Here is a 19,179-nt window from a genome sequence, read left to right as displayed (position 1 = left end):
TCATTATATTAAATCGAGTGCAGATAGGATAAAGGTTGCTGTCTTCGTCACATTATAAAAAACAGTTGGTCAAAATGTGATGTACAGTAGTCTGGATTCCACTATTAATGATGAGCGGGAAAAGCAGCCCACCTGTCAAAATGCAGCATTGCCTTATTTGGAGACACATTAATTACTGTTTTTGTCTGAATGGAAAATAGGGTGATTATGACAATAGGACTGTCACCTATATTTACTGTACTTCACCTTCAGCCGCTTCTCATTCACCTGACATGTGACCCTATGTGTCAACCTACTGTAATAAGACTATTACATGAAAAAAAAAAAGAAGAAGAAGAAGAAGAAGGAGAGAGAGAGAGAGAGAGAGAGAGAGAGAGAGAGAGAGAGATGAGGGCTGGGGGCAAGGGAGTGTGAGGGCTGGGGGCAAGGGAGTGAGTGAGAGTTGGCACTGGTTTACGCTTAATCCTACATTTCTTTTGCAGCTACATCAGAGTTGGAAAAATGCAAGGGGAAAGAAGTTGAGATCAACTGCTTGACATTTGCTGATGACTTAGCCATAGTCTCACAACAATTGACACAGTGTGCCTCCAGATCAAAACCCTGAAGAAGTGCAGGAAAAACTTGACTGTCAATCTCCTTCGAAAGACTGTCAATCTCCTTCGAAAACACAGAATTCATTACGAACACAAGTGCCACTATCCTTGACAATGAATTTAACTACTCCAAACAGATTCCAAACATAAGTACCTTGGTGAAACCATTTTGGAGAACATCACAGAAAAGGAGAGCACTAAAGCTCACATTGTAAATTTGAAAAAATAGACAGGGCTACTCCTCAGCTCTATAAAATGAGAGATATTAACAGAAATGTCAAAATCTGCAACTACACTAAAGTTATAAGGGCACTGGTATGTTATGCTGCGCACACACACACACACACACACACACACACACACACACACACACACACACACACACAGCCACTGATTTATCAAAAAGCTATTGGGACCATGGTTTTGAGTGGAAGATCAGAAGCAATATGGTAGTGTATCAGCACATTGAATCCCTGACGTCATGTGGAAATTGACGTCATGTGGAAATGACACATGAATTTTTATGGATATTTAAAATGCTTGCACTCCAGCAGATTGACTACAGCGATACTAATGTAGTACTACGAGAAACTCCATCCAAATCATGCATATAGGCAAACAGCGAAAATCAGAAAAAACTAACCAAATTTGGCAATATATAGGACACTACACAGGACAAGATGACAGAGACATAATATTGAAAAATGGATGATCGATAGATGGAATACACCAGCAACAGAAAAGAAATTCTCTGAAGAGCAGAGGAAGCAGATACACCGACGATTGAAAAATTAATGGCAAAATCGAAGTAAAGGGAAGTATGCTCCTAAGTAGTCTGAGCACTTTTAGAATAAAATACTTAATTCAGCCACATTTGCACTTTGAATCTTTGCAAATTCTGGGGACAGCCAAATCGTTAGAAATAAGGTTCTGGGATATTTCCTCTTTATGAAATAAATCTTGAGTGCTCAAAAATGTGCTGTAAGAATATTATGTGGCACTCACCCATGATCATCTTGTCAACACCTGTTTAATGAGTTTCACAATATTACGAAAAAGATAGATTGCTACTCACCACATAGCAAAGACGTTGCGTCACTGTTAGGCACAACAAAAGGACTGTCAAACACATAGCTTTCAGCCAAGAACGCCTTTAAGGAGTTTCACACTTCTGACTACTGCTTCACAGAATATTTATTCCCTCACGAAGTTTGTTGTAAACAATCCAGTGCTGTTCAAAAGGAACAATGACAGACGTAATTACAATACCAGACTGAAAAGAGTCACATACATTACTCCCCATTAAGGTTGTCTTTAGCACAAAAATGTATGCATAATGCTGCTACTAACATTTTTGACCACTTACACAACAGAAAGGTAAAACAGGAAAAAGATCCTCCCTGACAATTACTCCTAGGTAGGATAATTTCTATTTTTGTAATGTGTAAGAATGAGCCAACCACACTCAGAGTATCCAGCAATTCTAAAAAAAAAATGATTCCCTAAGTTTTCCAGGCCAACTTTTTATTTTTCGAGGGTCGCATTGTACTTAACTATATCCAATTTTGATCAATTTTATAGCAAAATTTCATGAACAAATAGGAACATAATGGGACTATACTCTCAGTTCAAAGAAGAAAACCTTAAAATGAACATGGCTTATTTTAATCAAGAAATAAATGTAGCAGGAACTGGCATCAGAATTAAGTGTAAAATGTAATTTGAACAGAAAAAAGGAAATTACACAGTTCAGTCACATTAATGTGACCACAGTATATGTTCAATGCCAACATGTAATTACTACTCACAGACGGCAGGTGGCAGCACTAGTAGTGGAGGGTATATAAAGGATGTTGGGAGATGCAGGAAAGAGTGCAGTCGTCGTAATGCGGAAACTGAGTGATTTACCCGATGTCCAAAAGGGCACGATCATGGAATTTTGGGCCATGGGTGGAAGCATTTCCAATAAGACTAAGTTTATAAACTGTTCACATGCCACTGTGGTTGAAGTATACCATGCATAGCAAAATGGTGCTATCCAAAAGTGGTGGTGTTGAGGCAACGATGGTGCCCCACAGGCCATATGTGATGGGGAAGTGGACGGGGGAGGGGGGGGGGAGGGGGGGAGGGGGACTGAATGATGAATGCAGATATGAATAAAGCCAGAGACGCGCAGCTGATGAGCAACTGACTGCCTACATGAACCAAGGGGGCTACCAACAGTGTGTCCTCAATGACCGTTCAGTGAATGTTGTTTATCATAATTTGCAGGAGGCACCTAGTTCATGCATCTATGGTGACTTCTGTTCAATTGCGACGAAGGCTTGATATCCACTAACTGGTGACCTCTTCAGATGAATCTTATTTTATGCTTCATCGGAAAGATGGCTGTTGGTGTGTACGGTGTGAAACATCTGGAAGCAAGGATCCAGGCTGAAGGAGCAAGTGTTACAGTCTGCGGAAATGATTTCGTGGCATTCCCTGTGTGATCTTGTCACTGTGGGGGGCACGATGGACCAACAAGTATGCACCTATTCTTAGGAACCATATTCAGGCTTTTGACTGATGGTCCATCAATGTGGCTGGACTGGACTAGGTTGCAAAGGAAGTAGAACATTATTCATAAACATTTAAATTAGGAACAATCAGTTGTTGTGAGGGCACAGACCAAAACATAGAGCATAATGTATTTCAGTAAAAATTACACTTTTTACATAGAGGTTTAAGAACAAAATCCAAATACCATTTGAAAACAATGATTACGGAAGAAACAGTAACAGACTAGTCCGATAGACACACATACACGGACATTAAATGAAGTCACAAGCAGGTAGTTTTTAGTGACAAAACTATTATTTCAATCTGAGGAATCTTTTTCTCAGCACTTTCCACGAGTTCTGTTTTTATAGTTAGTGGTGCTCTTAGCTTTTCTCTATTCACTTTATTCTTCCACTCTCTTTCTATTGAGGACTTCTCAGTTGTCCTTTTCTCTGCTACTGTTTCATTGTACCTACCATGTGCATTTCAGAAGCTGTGTATTAATTGCTTTGTAATAGTTGCAGATAAACATCTCCAGAGGCCTTCACCACAGTGTCAACAGCACAAACAGCTATGAGAAAGGCTTCAGTCAAATTTTTGACCAGAGTGGAGTTGTCGGAGAAACTTCTTTCGATGCTAGCATTGCCATGGAATAGACTGCAAGCAACCTTGATTGATCTCATCACATTTTCATGTCCACTCTTGACCCCAATGACCATCATCCAGAACTGATTGATGCAAACACGATCTCCCACAAATTCTTTGAGGATTTCCTTTACTGATATGATCTCTACTACTATACTGGACTTTGCAACTCATGGGCAATGGTGTAAGTCACATGACTACCAAAGCAATTGAAGATAGTGAGATGTGTCAATGCTATTGCACGATTGTCTCTTCGCATGGTCAGTGCTGACTGCCACTCCTAGGGTTGAACGTGGAATGCCCTTCACACAGAAATATGCGAAGGGCAATTTAGCCAGAATTCTGGATTCCACGTGCTTCATAAATGTAAGGTACTCATTCCGGAATGCCAATATACCTTTCTCTGACATGGCACATTGACCCAGAGCTTTTTTTGGTTCTTACCTGATGTCCACTTCCAGAGGCTGAAACTGATTTTGTCATCATTCAGACCTGTTCTGAAACTAGTCTGTTTCTACAAACTTCCACCTCTACAAAATTATGGTTGGACAAATCCTCTGACCATAGATTGGAGAAAATTATACAGAAAAGGAAGTAAGGGAGCATCTGACTGAAATTTAGTTAGAGACAACTCAACCCGAGCAGCCACAGTCTCAAAATCCTGCCCCTCAAAACTTACACAATACCCAGTAGCTAATACTCTTAGAAATTCCAGTAGTGGCCTTAGGTTTTGGTTTTACCTACTTCTGTTCCTTCTTTACTCTTTTTACTTCCTTTACACATTTTTAAACAGCTGTTAATATTATCTGAGTCCAGACTGACACTATTTTATTTTCCATCCTCCAATAGCACAAAACTTCTGTGGGAAAACAGAGGGACTTGTAATACTGTTGAAATCAGCTTGGCAGGAGGGAACGTTTTTAAATACATTACATAAAGCTCTCAGAAACTGAATAAGATTCCCAGCAACACTAGAACAACCTGTCAGTCACGTTTCAAAATCCGAAAGTATGTGACGCTCAGGATTACCCACTACGTTGACCTGGCTTTTCAGCTCTCGTAGGAATGCCTTATTAACATCAGGGCCATCCATGGACAAATGGACAAATTTCCTCTTCAAATTTATCTCAAATTGGATTCACCTGCCTCAAATTCTTTAACTAAATCTTTTGCAGCATTTTTTCTCAAAAACATGAAGTGAGGACCTGCTCGAAACCTGACCCCACTACTATTCCAAAAATGTACAAACAGATCAAACTCAATCACAACCATGTCACAGGTAGCAACAAACTCCTGTAGTTGTTTAGTGAAAAATGGCTCCAGTCTGAACACAATGCCACAATTCACTTTTGAGTTTTGAAACTGCATTTTGGAGGCAATGTTACTGTCTGGGAACACATGTGGTAAGTGCCAATGTACCAAGACGATTGGTCTCTCTCAGCAGCTGACAGACACAAATGGATCTCAGCCTTCATCATGGCATCTCTCTGCACTTAATTTAGCATTGTCGGCAGTCGTCCATAAGTTTCTGCAGTAAGTGCTTGATGTAGTTGCCTCGAGGTGACACCTGGGTGTTGAGACACACCACAACTGCATGCTAAACTCCCTGCCTGCACTGCAGCAGACTAAAAACACACTGAGAGTAATTAGAAATATTACATTTCTTCACTGAACATTTTATTTTCTAGTGCACTTGCCAAATCAAAGGTACCATCAGGATTGTCCTTCCTATTGTTGTAGTTGACGATCAGCTGAATGTGTTCAGAGGTGGCAGGCAGCACTGCAGAGGCTACATCTGATGCAGCAGTATTGGAGTCATGGCCATCTGTGGCAATTAGCATGGATATAGACAATGTATCTTCCTACTGGCCTCAAGCCCAGCATGCTTCTTTCCCTTGCACAAGTGGACACATCTTGGTTGCCAATATCCTGAGTGACGGTTTTAGAGAGCATGAACCAAACACTCAAATTTTCATGTGTGTGCTCTGTGATCCACCAAAATTCTGGCTCCTCAGTCTAGTGAGGGTTGGACACACATTTGCAGTAATCTGAGGTAATGATGTAGTGAAATGTGGCCCAGAGTTTCCACACACCAGAGGCCACTAGAAAATTTCACGACCTATGCTTTTTTTCTTTGTTATGAGCAACTTACACCCCACACCCTAGCCTACATCTCTCCCTGAGTGGGTCCAAAGCAAGGCAATAAAATCTTCCTTGCACGCATGCAATTGAAAGTAGCTCTTGTTGATTAAGACCCACAGCAGCATTGGAAATGTTGGCCATTGAGGACAGAAATGATGCAAAGAGTAGCCTCACCTTCCATGCCTCAGGCATCTACTTCCACAGTCCCCACACACCCTCTGGCCACCTGCAGGGCACTACAGGCTTTAGCTCAATGTTAACTAAGCCAACAACTGCACGCCAAAGCCCAATGACTGCTTTTCAGTGCTCTAATTACACTCTTTTGTGCCTACCACCAAATATCAATAATCAACCTTATTTGTACACAACACAATGAGATCAATAGCTGTTGGTATGTACAACAGAAATTTCTTGGTACACATCCAAACAATGCACTGTATGCCAACCTATCATGCCCTTGTATCCTTGCTTGAAAATAAATGGATTTGAATAGGTAACAAATTCCTGTAAAAGCTTGCATCTTTATAATAACATCATGTTAACAAATGAGGCAGTACATTTGAACAGACGTAAATGTAAAACTCACCACACAATCACGACCCAACAACAAACTAGCACAACATGGTCAGGCTGCAGAGTCAGGTGTGCAAGCCATTCCATGTCAACAACAACAAACCTCTGCACAGTTCGTCTGGACTCAACCAGTCCGTGCTGACTGGCTGGCCACTGCACTAGACTGAGTGAGGGAAAGGGTTAGGGGATGCCAAAACCCTTGTGGAGGGTGGTCTCAGCACTGACCTGAGGGTGAACAGTAAGCACAGTACTGCATCATGCCAAGAAGGAGGCAAGCAAATGCCTATGCCCAAAATCAAATGAGCCACTATACCTTTTCCAGAGTCTTTAGGCAAAATGCGAGTTTCATACAAGTTTTCCAGAACAAAAAAATCCTCCAAGTTTTCCCTGTTTTCCAAGACATTGGACACCCTGACACTGTAAATGTATTCAAAATCTTCCATCTAGCAACTTGTGCAGCATATCGTACATACACAAATGCTAAAGTACATACCATATTCGTCTCATTGTCATCTAAAGTATGATGCAGATCAGCTAGTAAACTGGCTGCTGTCCTCACCTTGATTTAATATACGTTCTCTTAAAACATGGTGAACAGATCTGTGTACACCTCTAGCACACACTGGTGGGTTCTCTCACAAGATAAGAAATCCGGACATCATAGGACAGTTCCCCATCCGGATGTATGTTAAAATCATTTCATCCCTCCTCAGATAAGATGAACAACAGAGTCAAATTGTCTTCACCGGCCCAAAATGTTTTTCCTCAATCCCAGTATTTTTCCCTTCCTTTAGATAAGATGAACAACAGAGTCAAATTGTCTTCACCAACACAAAATGTGTTTTTCCTCAATCCCAGTATTTTTTCCCTTCCTTTAGTGCATTATCCTGTGCCTCAACAATGTACTTACAGTGGAGAAAGGGGGGTTAGGGGTGGAGACTGGGTTGCTTGGGGCACAGCAGTATCTCTCACACAACCCCCACATGCCCTGCTTCCCAGTAGAAGGGCACTTACATCTGCTGCCTCTGTGGATGAAAAATGATGTATTATATAACCCTAGACTAGTTTATTTGATGGGTGGATATAACTGTATAATGTTGCTATGGTAAGCAACAACTGACAGAATGAGGGGAGGCAAAATAAGAATTTGTGGTGCTTAGGGTCTGACAAAAGGCCTTCAGTACAATAAAAATATATATAGTCAAGTGGTATTTAGGAAGTCAAAGTATGTGAGGCATTTAATGCAATAATTATACATGTTCATGTTGGTTCAGTATGAATCTGATTATTAGTATCATAAGGTCAGCTATAAGTTATTCCATGTCCTAGTACACAAACTAACAGGAGGAGGAGGAGGAGGAGGAGGAGATTAGTGTTTAACGTGCTGTCGACAACGAGGTCATTAGAAATGGAACACAAGCTCGGATTAGGGATTAATGAGGAAGGAGATCACCTGTGTCCTTTCAAAGCAACCAACTGACATTGCCTGAAGCGATTTAGGGAAATCACAGAAAACATAAGTCTGGACGGCTGGATGCAAGTTTCAACCATTGTCCTCCCAAATGTGAGTCAAGTGTGATAACCACTGACCCCCTTACTCAGTCCTATGCTAACAACTGTCATTCAAACTAACTGCACAAGTTGGTTTGAAATTATGTGCAGAGTTTGTCGGAAGATTGAAGGAGCACTATGTGCTCTCATTCACAGATGTGCACCACCAGTTATGTTGCCTCAAGACAAACACACAGTTTTTAATTGTAATAAGTGTCTTACTGTGTTCAACTTTTAACATAAGAGTACGACAGCATTTAATGTTTTTAAATTTGGCGAATAATTATGTGAAATATTGAAAATCAAGTTTTTGTTGCATCTGGAAGCCACTGGATAGGCAATTTGCAACTGGTACAGGGATCCAGTATAGTCACTTAGTAATATCTATATTCTGTTCAATGGTGCCAATTGCAATGAAGTGTATTTTTCTTTAAGATTTTCACCATCCTTGGAATATGACAAAACGAGCTAAGATCCCCATTCCCTATGACACACAATAGTCCCTCACTGTAATGCTTACTCATCACCAAAGCATAACCAGAATTTCAGGTTATAGAGGACTAGTATTGTTCACTCATTCATTGTACAGATAAAGTGAGTTGCCAAAAACATAACAAGCCAAGACTGGCCAAGTTCCCCAAGATGTTCACTAGTTTGAACAACTGCACGAGCGAAAGAGATTGGAGGATGGGAAAGTGGGATGTGTGGCTTATTGAATGCCAAAGACGGGACAAAGGTGCCCGATGTAATTTGTGCCCATTTGGAATACAATGGCATCCTAGACAGCTGCTGGAGGAAACTTTTTTCCCTTAATTTTACTAACTTAATACCTAAATATTATCAAAAGAATGATGAGTCACAGACAGACACAACGAAAAGGCTGTTAAAGAAGTAAGCTTTCAGCCAAAAGGCTTTCTTCTGAATTTAAAGACCACACAACCGCTGCGTAGGCAACCAGAGACAGTGGTCGTGTGTGTGTGTGTGTGTGTGTGTGTGTGTGTGTGTGTGTGTGTGTGTGAGCAATCTATGCGTTTCATAATATTGTCATTATTCCATCCTGGATTTTCGATTGTTTAACATAATATAATGAAACTTAAATCAAAGAAAATAGGAACATGTCCTTTGAAGCCAAATTTTTGTGAAGCTGTTCATAGGTACATCTCAAAGTCATTTTGTAGACCTTGTCAAGATCAGAACGTGTATCACCTCAAACTGAGTCAAGCTGTTCAGGCTAAAGATGGATTTGCTGACCTGATGAAAGGCTAATGCTAAAGTTTAAAAGAAGGGGCAAGGGACCAAACTACGAGGTCATTGGTCACTTGTTCCTAATAAAACAATGCCACAAGTGTGAGAATAAAACGGACGAGACACATAACACAAAAGGGAAAGAAAGGAAAAACCACAAGAACGAAGGGAAGGCAACGAACCCTAAAAGGGACAAAAGAGGACAAGAAAACAACAGAGATGCTAGAAACAGAACAGAGTAAAACAAGAAAGCAGATTACAGTGGCTGGCAGACCACGAGAATAAAAAGGAGAAGCCAGCCACTCTATAGCACATTAAAACTTCCACCCTAAAAGCACTAGGGTGGAGGACACAGAGGGACAAAGGACATGTGCTAAAACCTACATATAAGTATTAAACCCACTCTCATGGATAAAACTTAAAACTAAAGCTGCTGCTGAGGCATCATCGCCCAACACCGAAGGTAGGGAGCTGGGAAAGTTAAAAGTCCGCTGAAGAGTGGCTAAAAGTGGGCAGTCCAGCAAGAGGTGGACGACTGTCATTTGGGAGTCACACCGACACAGAGGTGGGTCCTCGTGATGGAGTAGATGACCATGCATTAGCCATGTATGGCCAACACAGAGCCGGCAGAGGACAATTGATTCCCTGCAAGAGGACCGCATGGAAGACTTCCGCACATTCATCGTCTCCTTAATGATACACAGATTGTTGTGCGTACTTTTATGCCATTCCGTCTCCCAAAGCCTGAAAATCCTGCGGTATAAGACAGAAAGCAGGTCAGCTTCAGAGATGCCCATCTCCAGAAGCAGTTTCCAAGTCATCTGTTTGGCCAGCATGTTTGTTGCCAGGGATTCCAACATGACCAAGGGTCCAGACAAACACCACTGAACTATGGGACCATTCCAGGGCATAGATGGACTCCTGGATGGACGCTACCAGAGGATGGCAAGGGTAGCACTGGTCAATAGTTTATAGGCTGCTCAATGAGTCAGTACATAGCAGAAATGACACGCCAGGGCATGAGCGGATGTGTTCAAAAGCACAAGATATGGCCGTCAGCTCCGCAGTGAAAACACTGCAGCCATCTGGCAAGGAGTGCTGTTCAATATGTCCTCCACAAACATACACAAAGCCTACATGACCATCAGCCATTGAGACGCCGGTGTAAACCACTTCAGAGCCCCAGAACATGTCAAGAATCAAGAGGAAGTGACAGTGGAGAGCTGCAGAGTTAACAGAGTCCTTGGGGCCACATGAAAGGTCCAGACGAAGCTGCGGCCGAGGCATACACCATGGAGGCGTACGTGATCGGACCGCAAGTAGAGGTGATAAAGGGAAGGACTCGAGTTCGGAGAAAAGGGACTGCACTCGAACCACAATCGTTAGCCCCGACCTGGGCTGCTAATGTGAGAGATGGACTGATGCGGGTGGGAAAAGGAGACGATAATTCAGATGCTCAGGAGAATTGTGAGTAGTCGTTTATGTCTGATCTGCAATGGAAGGATCCCAGCCTCCACCAGTGCACTGGTCACCAGACTCGTCCTAAAGGCTCCTGTCGCTAGTCGAACCCCGCAGTGGTGCACAGGGTCGAGTAAATGCAACACTGATGGTGCTGCCAAACCATAAACAACACTCCCATAGTCAGTTCAGGATTGGACAAGGGGTCTGTAGAGCCGCAGCAGCGTAGAGCGATCTGCAACCCAAATGGTGTTGCTCAGGCAACGGAGGGCATTGAGGAGCTGCCAGCACTTCTGCATAAGCTGACGAAGATGAGGAAGCCAAGGCAATTGAGTGTCGAAAACCAGTCCTAAGAATCGATATGTATCCACTACAGTGAGTGGAGCATAATGAAGGTGAAGTTCTGGGTCCAGATGAACAGTACGACGCCGACAGAAGTGCACGACACACGACTCTGTGGCTGAAAACTGGAAGGCGTGGGCTAGAGTCCATGACTGCGCCTTGTGGATGGCTCCCTGTAGGCAATGCTCAGCAACACCAATACTGGAGCAGCAGTACGAAATGCAGAAGTCGTCTGCATACAGAGAAGGTGAGATGGAGGGCCCGACAGCTGCTGCTAGACCATTAATGGCCTCTAAAAATAGAGAGAGACTCAATACAGAGCCCTGCAGGACTCCATTCTCCTGGATATGGATGGAACTATGGGAGGCACCAACTTGGACAGGAATTTTTGAATAAAAATCGGGAGCGGGCACTCACTCATACAATGTGGCAAGGATATGATGTCACCAGGTCGTGTCGTAAGCTTTACATAAGTCAAAAAAGATGGCAACCTGGTGTTGCCGTCTGGAAAAGGCTGTTCGGATGGCAGACTCGAGGGACATAAGATAATCAGTGGTAGAGCAACCCTGGCGGAAGCCGCCCTGACATGGAGCCAGTAGGCCACGTAACTCCAGGACCCAACCCAACCGCCAACATATCAAATGTTCCAGCAGCTTACAAAGAAGGTTGGTGAGGCTGATGGGCCGATGCTATCCACATCAAGCGGATTTTTACCAGGTTTGAGCACCAGAATGATGGTGCTCTCCCACCATTCCGATGGGAAGATGCCATCACATCAGATCAGTTGAAGACGACACGGAGATGTTGCTTGCCGTCAGGTGAGAGATGTTGAATCATCTGGCAGGGAATCCGATCATGCCCAGGAGCTGTGTCGGGGCAACATGCAAGGGCACTGAGGAGCTCCCACTCTGTATATGTGGTGTTAGAGGATTCACTGTGGCATATAGTGAATGAGAGGACGTTCCCTTCCAGCTGCCATTTGAGAGTGTGAAAGGCTGGGAGGTAATTCTCCAATGCAGAGGCTCAAGCAGAGCGCTCGGCAGAGCGCTCGGCAATTGCGTCGGTAGATAACATGCCATTTATGGTAACACCAGGAACACCTGTTGGGGTGTGGTACCCGAGAATACATTTGATCTTTGCCCAGACTTGGGAAGGTGACATATGGCACCCAATGGTTGAGACTTATCTGTCCCAACATTCCTGCTTCTGTCTTTTGATAAGGTGGCGAACGCGGACACAGAGCCGTTTAAAGGCTACGAAGTGCTCCAGGGAAGGGTGCCACTTATGCTGCTGTAGAGCTCGCCAACACTTCTTAATCGCTTCAGCGATGTCCGGAGACCGTCAAGGGACTGCCTTACGTCTATGGCACCCTAAAGAGTGAAGGATCAAGTTTTCTGCCGCAGAAACAATTGTTGTAGTCACCTGCTGAACCATCACATCAATGTTAACGTGTGGGGGAGATTCAACAGTGACAGCAGAGGTGAAAGTTTTCCAGTCCACCTCGTCTAAAGCCCATCTGGGCAGTCGTCCGAAGACCTCATGCTGGGGCAGTGACAGGAAGACTGGGAAGTGGTCACTACCACACAGGTCGTCATGTGCTCTCCAGTGGACAGATGTGAGAAGTCCTGGGCTGCAAATTGACAAATCAATGGCCAAGTAACTACCATGAGCCACACTGAAATGTGTGGCGGCCCCAGTGTTTAAGAGGCAGAGATCGAACTGAGACAGTCAAGTTTTGACTACGGATCCCGGCTCACAACAGGGAGGAAGAGGCATACATTCACAAGGAGGAGCTGTAGCACTCCCAGCAGTCCTCCTTACAGTGCTAAAATAGATAACACGCCTTAGCACAAAGTCACTTAAAAGTCAAAAGGCTAGCTGGTGAAGGATTTTGCTTAAGGTATTGCAGGGCCCTACAACTACCCTGAGTACCTGATGCAATGTCTTTGTTCCACAATGTGTCCATACAGTGGTGGAATGTGCCCCTAGAAAGAGGAAAAGCAGTTCCAGCAGTGTGGGTGATTGTGTTTAACACATTTCCACAACCTTGTCAATGTAATCTGACAGGGGGGATTAAGGAGACAGCAGAAATATATAATTACCAGTTGGCCGTTCAAAGAGCCCATTGCAGTAATTGGTCCATTAGGCAGTGATGGGATCATTGCAAAGTGGTCAGTGTCACAAAGATCATTGTGGAGCGACCAATGTAGCAAACCCATAAGCCACTGACACAGTGCATAGGATCAGCAATCGAGATGGTGCCATGAATGGTACTAAAGTGGGTAGGAATACCATAATTGAGAAAGAAATTGGGGGCGGAAAGAAGCTGGTCAGTCACAAGTCAATCGAAGTGTTACTTTCTCACAAAGGGTGGTGTGCATTGAAATGTCCAAGTGGGACAAAAGGGAGGAGAGCTGTTGGATTAAGACAGTCATCAAGGGATTAGGGCCCTGTCTGGAAGTAAATAAATGTTACAAATGGTGACTTTTAGGTAGTTTGCACTCTAAACCACTATTTCACCCAACATGGTATGGGTGTCGTCGATAACTGACAACTTCATGCTAGCTGTCAACGACCACAAAGATCCTGCATGTCGATGAAGCATCACTCGCAGCACCGACCGGGGCAAGACTTGAGCCACAGCTCCCAGAGTCGCTAGGCCCCCACCAATGTGCAGCAGTTATGAAACATGGCTGCATGGGACAAACTTGTGTCCTGCAGAGAACAGATTGTTAGTAGTGGTGGCACATTCAGGGTTTGAGAACTACAGATTTCCAGAATGAGATTTTCACTCTGCAGCGGAGTGTGCGCTGATATGAAACTTCCTGGCAGATTAAAACTGTGTGCTCGACCGAGACTCGAACTCGGGACCTTTGCCTTTCGCGGGCAAGTGCTCTACCATCTGAGCTACCGAAGCACGACTCACGCCCGGTGCTCACAGCTTTACTTCTGCCAGTATCTCGTCTCACACCTTCCAAACTTTACAGAAGCTCTCCTGCGAACCATGCAGAACTAGCACTCCTGAAAGAAAGGATACTGCGGAGACATGGCTTAGCCACAGCCTGGGGGATGTTTCCAGAATGAGATTTTCACTCTGCAGCGGAGTGTGCGCTGATATGAAACTTGACGAGATACTGGCAGAAGTAAAGCTGTGAGCACCGGGCGTGAGTCGTGCTTTGGTAGCTCAGATGGTAGAGCACTTGCCCGCGAAAGGCAAAGGTCCGGAGTTCGAGTCTCGGTCGGGCACACAGTTTTAAAACACACACACACACACACACACACACACACACACACACACACACACACACACACACACAGAGAGAGAGAGAGAGAGAGAGAGAGAGAGAGAGAGAGAGAGAGAGAGAGAGAGAGAGAGAGAGAGGGACTGAGTTTTTTTTTGTTTTGTTTTGTTTTGGTTTTAGGGCGCAAGACTTCTATGGTCATTAGCGCCCGGTCCGTGACTTAGGAAACAGTAAAAAACCGAAATCGAAAACCAGCAGCAATGAGAACGAAAGTCATAAAATTGGAGAAACTAAAAGCAGAAGGAAGGCTTAAAAATCCACTACAGAAAGGGGTTGGTTGTCCCCAAAAAAAGCTTCAAATGACTGACGTCATTTCACTGGCACTAATAAACTTGAGAACGCGGTCGGCTGAGCGCGTGTCATCTGCTAAAATCAACGATATATCAGGCGATAGCTGTAGACGGGAGCGTAACGGACTAAAATAGGAGCACTCAATTAAAAGGTGTCTTACCGTCCACAGCTGAGAGCAGTGGGGACAGAGTGGGGGAGGATCGCCGCTTAAAAGATGTCGATGGCTAAAAAGACAGTGCCCTATCCAAAGTCTAGTTAAAATTACCTCCTCCCGACGACGCGTTCGGGAGGAAGAGGTCCAAGCACAAGGAAGAGCTTTCATGTCCCGCAATTTATTACGGGGAAGTGTCGACCAATGTGCGTGCCATAAAAGAACGACACGACGACATAAAACGCTCCGTAGATCGGCGAAGGGAATCGATTGAATAGCTGGCCGAAGAAGAGAGACTGCAGCCTTGGCCGCAATATCGGCTGCCTCATTTCCACAGATACCAACGTGTCCTGGGAGCCAGAGGAACGCCACCGAGACGCCCCCCAGGTGGAGCAAGCGCAGACAGTCCTGAATCCGGTGGACCAGAGGGTGCACAGGGTAAAGAGCGTGGAGACTTAGGAGAGAGCTGAGAGAATCTGAGCAGATAACGTACTGTATCCGCTGATGGCGGCGGATGTAGTGGACAGCCTGGAGAACAGCATAAAGCTCCGCAGTATAAACCGAACACTGGTCGGGAAGCCGAAAGTGATTTGGGGTGTCGCCAACAATATAGGCACTCCCTACACCTAACGATGTTTTCGAGCCGTCGGTGTAAATAAATGTGGCGTCCGTCATTTGTGCACATAGAGCAGCAAATGCCCGACGATAAACAAGTGAAGGGGTACCATCCCTGGGAAATCGACAAAGGTTACGGAGCAGGCAGATCCGGGGACGGAGCCAAGGCGGTGCTGTACCCCAAGTTGTCAAGGTTTTAGGAAAGCGGAAGGAAAGAGAATGGAGCAGTTGACGGAAGCGGACTCCCAGTGGTAGTAGGGAGGAGGAGCGGCCTGCATACCCTACATCAAAGGAGGCGTCGAAAAAAAGGTCATGGGCTGGATTAGCAGGCATGAAAGACAGATGGCTAGCATAACGACTCAGAAGGACTGCTCACCGATTGGACAGCGGAGGTTCAGCAGTCTCAGCATAAAGGCTTTCCACAGGGCTGGTGTAAAAAGCTCCAGACACTAAACGTAATCCACGGTGGTGGATAGAGTCGAGACGGCGAAGAATAGACGGCCGAGCAGAGGAGTAGACTATGCTTCCACAGTCCAATTTCGAGCGCACTACGGCGCGATAGAGGCAGAGAAGGACCACTCGGTCCGCTCCCCAGGATGTACCATTCAGGACACGGAGAGTGTTAAGGGATCGCAGACAGCAAGCCGAAAGATAGGAAACGTGGGAGGACCAGCACAGTTTTCTGTCAAACATAAGACCCAAGAATTTAGCGACGTTTGAAAACGTAAGGTTGACAGGACCTAGATGTAAGAAGCGCGGAAGAAACTCCTTACGTCACCAAAAATTAACACAAACGGTCTTACTGGGAGAAAAACGGAAGCCGGTTTCGATGCTCCAAGAGTGGAGGCGATCGAGACATCCTTGATGATGTCGTTCAAGAAGGCTGGTCCGTTGAGAGCTGTAGTAGATCGCAAAACCGTCCACAAAGAGGGAGCCCGAGACATCAGGAAGGAGACAATCCATAATTGGATTTATGGCAATGGCAAACAGTACAACACTCAGCACGGAGCCCTGAGGTACCCCGTTTTCTTGGGAGAAAGTACGGGAGAGAGTAGTGTTCACCCGCACCCTAAATGTGCACTCTGCCATAAATTCGCGAAGAAAAACGGGCAGCCGACCTCGAAAGCCCCAAGAGAACAGTGTGCGGAGGATGCCTGTCCTCCAACAGGTATTGTATGCTCTCTCCAGATCAAAAAATATTGCTACTGTTTGGCATTTCCGGAGAAAATTGTTCATGATATAAGTGGAGAGAGCAACAAGATGGTCAACTGCAGAACGATGCTTTCGGAATCCGCATTGGGCAGGTGTTAAAAGACTGCGGGATTCCAGCCACCACGCTAAACGGTAATTCACCATACGCTCCAAAACCTTACAGACACTACTCGTGAGAGAAATGGGGCGATAGCTAGAGGGGAGATGTTTGTCCTTTCCAGGTTTCGGAACAGGAACGACGATAGCTTCCCGCCATCGTCTGGGAAAGGTACTGTCGGTCCAAATTACATTATAAAGGCGAAGGAGGTAACGCAGACTATGGGTTGATAAATGCAGCAACATTTGGACGTGAATACCATCCGGTCCTGGGGCGGAGGAGCGAGAAGAAGAGAGTGCATGTTGGAGTTCCCGCAAGGAGAAAACAGTATTGTAGCTTTCGCGATTTTGAGAGGAGAAAGCAAGAGGTCGCACTTCCGCTGCACGTTTCTTCGGGAGAAATGCTGGCGGGTAATTTGAAGAGCTCGAAATCTCAGCAAAGGGCTGACCCAACAAGTTAGAAATTGCGACGGGGTCCACTAACGTATCACGCGCGACAGTGAGCCCAGAGACCGGGGAGAAACTAGGCGCGCCTGAGAACCGTCGAAACCGACTCCAAACTTCCGAGGAGGGAGTGAAGGTGTTAAATGAGCTAATAAAGAATTTCCAGCTTGCCTTCTTGCTATCGCGGATGACACGACGACATCGTGCACGGAACTGCTTATAGCGGATACAGTTGGCCAAAGTAGGATGGTGGCGGAAAACACGGAGAGCACGTCGCCGCTCACGTATTGCATCACGGCATGCCTCGTTCCACCAAGGAACTGGGGGGCGCCGGGGCAATTCGGAGGTGCGTGGTATTGAATGTTCCGCAGCCGTAAGAATAACGTCGGTAATATGTGTGACCTCATCGTCGACACTGGGAAAGTGACGGTCATCGAATGTCGCTAGAGACGAAAAAAGTGTCCAATCGACTTGGGCAAACTTCCAGCGTCGCGTGCGCATGTAGGGCAGTTGAGGCTGCAGTCTAAGGACACATGGAAAGTGGTCACTCGAGTGTGTATCATCAAGGGCGAACCATTCGAAGTGCCGAGCTAGAGGAACAGTACCGACCGCAAGGTCCAAATGAGATAAATTTGTCGTGGAGGCAGACAAAAATGTAGGGACCCCAGTGTTGAGGCAAACTAGATCTGCTTGGTGGAAGATGTCTAGCAATAGTGAGCCACGTAGACAAGGATGTGGAGATCCCCAAAGCGGGTGGTGGGCATTGAAGTCCCCAATCAGCAAATATGGGGGTGGAAGCTGACCAAGAAGATGAAGGAGTCAGCTCGTGCCATTGGTGTGGACGATGGAATGTATACTGTACAAAGAGAGAACGTGTATCCGGAGAGGGAAAGACGGACGGCGACAGCTTGGAAGGAAGTGTTTAAATGGATTGGGTGATAATGGAGAGTATCATGGAGAAGAATCATGAGTCCTCAATGTGGTGGAGTGCCTTCAACAGAGGGGAGATCAAATCAGACGGACTGAAAATGGGGGAGAACAAAGCGGTCATGGGGACGCAGCTTTGTTCCCTTAAGACAGAAGAAGACCGGCGAGTAGGATCGTAAGAGGATCGACAATTCATCCCGATTGGCTCGAATACCGCGGATATTCCAGTGGATAATGGACATAGGGTGAACAGAAAATGGAGGAATGTGACCAAGGTCGCTGTCAACTCAACGACTGCTCCGAGCTTGCGACCGACAGCATGGAATAGCATTCAGCCGAAGGCAGAAGATCCTGATCCATAGGTTGGTCAGGAGCAGCTCCTGCCACCAGCGATCGGCCGGTTGTTCGGCCGTCAGCAGTGCGCCTCGGCGACACAGAAGACGGCCGAGGGCGATTTCCGCCAGGTGGTGCTGTAGATGGGACACGCCTTGGCGGAGAAGGAGAGGAACTGGGTTTCTTTGTAGCCTTCTTGGAAGTATGATGTTTAGAGGAAGGAGGAACTGATGGTTGGGAAGTTGCCGTACGTAAAAACTCTTCACGAGTATGCTCTTTTTTCGAAGTCTTGGTGTCTGACTTTTGGGCTCGAGATTTAGCAGAACTCGACGAAGGGTGAGCCAGAGAGTGGGCAGGCGAAAGTGGTGAGATTGAACGGGCGATCTTTGCGCTGGCCGATCTGACGACCGTGGCACTAAAGGTGAGGTCACAAGTCTGCGTGGCCGCCTCCTTTGTTGGCCGAGGAGAAGCAAGGACAGTGCTGTATTTTCCTTTCTGAGGCACTGTGGGCTGTCGACTGGCGAATAATTTTCGAGCAGCAAAGGTCGACACCTTTTCCTTTACCCTAATTTCCTGGATGAGCTTTTCATCCTTAAAAACGGGACAATCTCGAGAGGAAGCAGCATGGTCACCCATACAGTTGATGCAGCGAGGGGATGGAGGTGGACAAGCACCCTCATGGGCATCCTTGCCACACGTAACACATTTGGCCGGATTGGAA

General features: G+C 45.5%; 1 protein-coding gene across 1 annotated transcript in view; it reads right to left on the bottom strand.

The window, feature by feature from the left end:
- Positions 1-19,179, bottom strand: part of LOC124721568 (AP-3 complex subunit delta-1) — a 269,083-nt gene that overhangs the window by 236,201 nt on the left and 13,703 nt on the right. The window lies entirely within an intron of this gene.

This window comes from Schistocerca piceifrons, chromosome X (genome assembly GCF_021461385.2).
Source record: "Schistocerca piceifrons isolate TAMUIC-IGC-003096 chromosome X, iqSchPice1.1, whole genome shotgun sequence".
In the NCBI taxonomy this organism is placed as follows: domain Eukaryota; kingdom Metazoa; phylum Arthropoda; class Insecta; order Orthoptera; family Acrididae; genus Schistocerca; species Schistocerca piceifrons.
The sequence above is the reverse complement of the archived record's forward strand: the minus strand, read 5'-3'. Positions and strand labels throughout refer to the sequence as shown.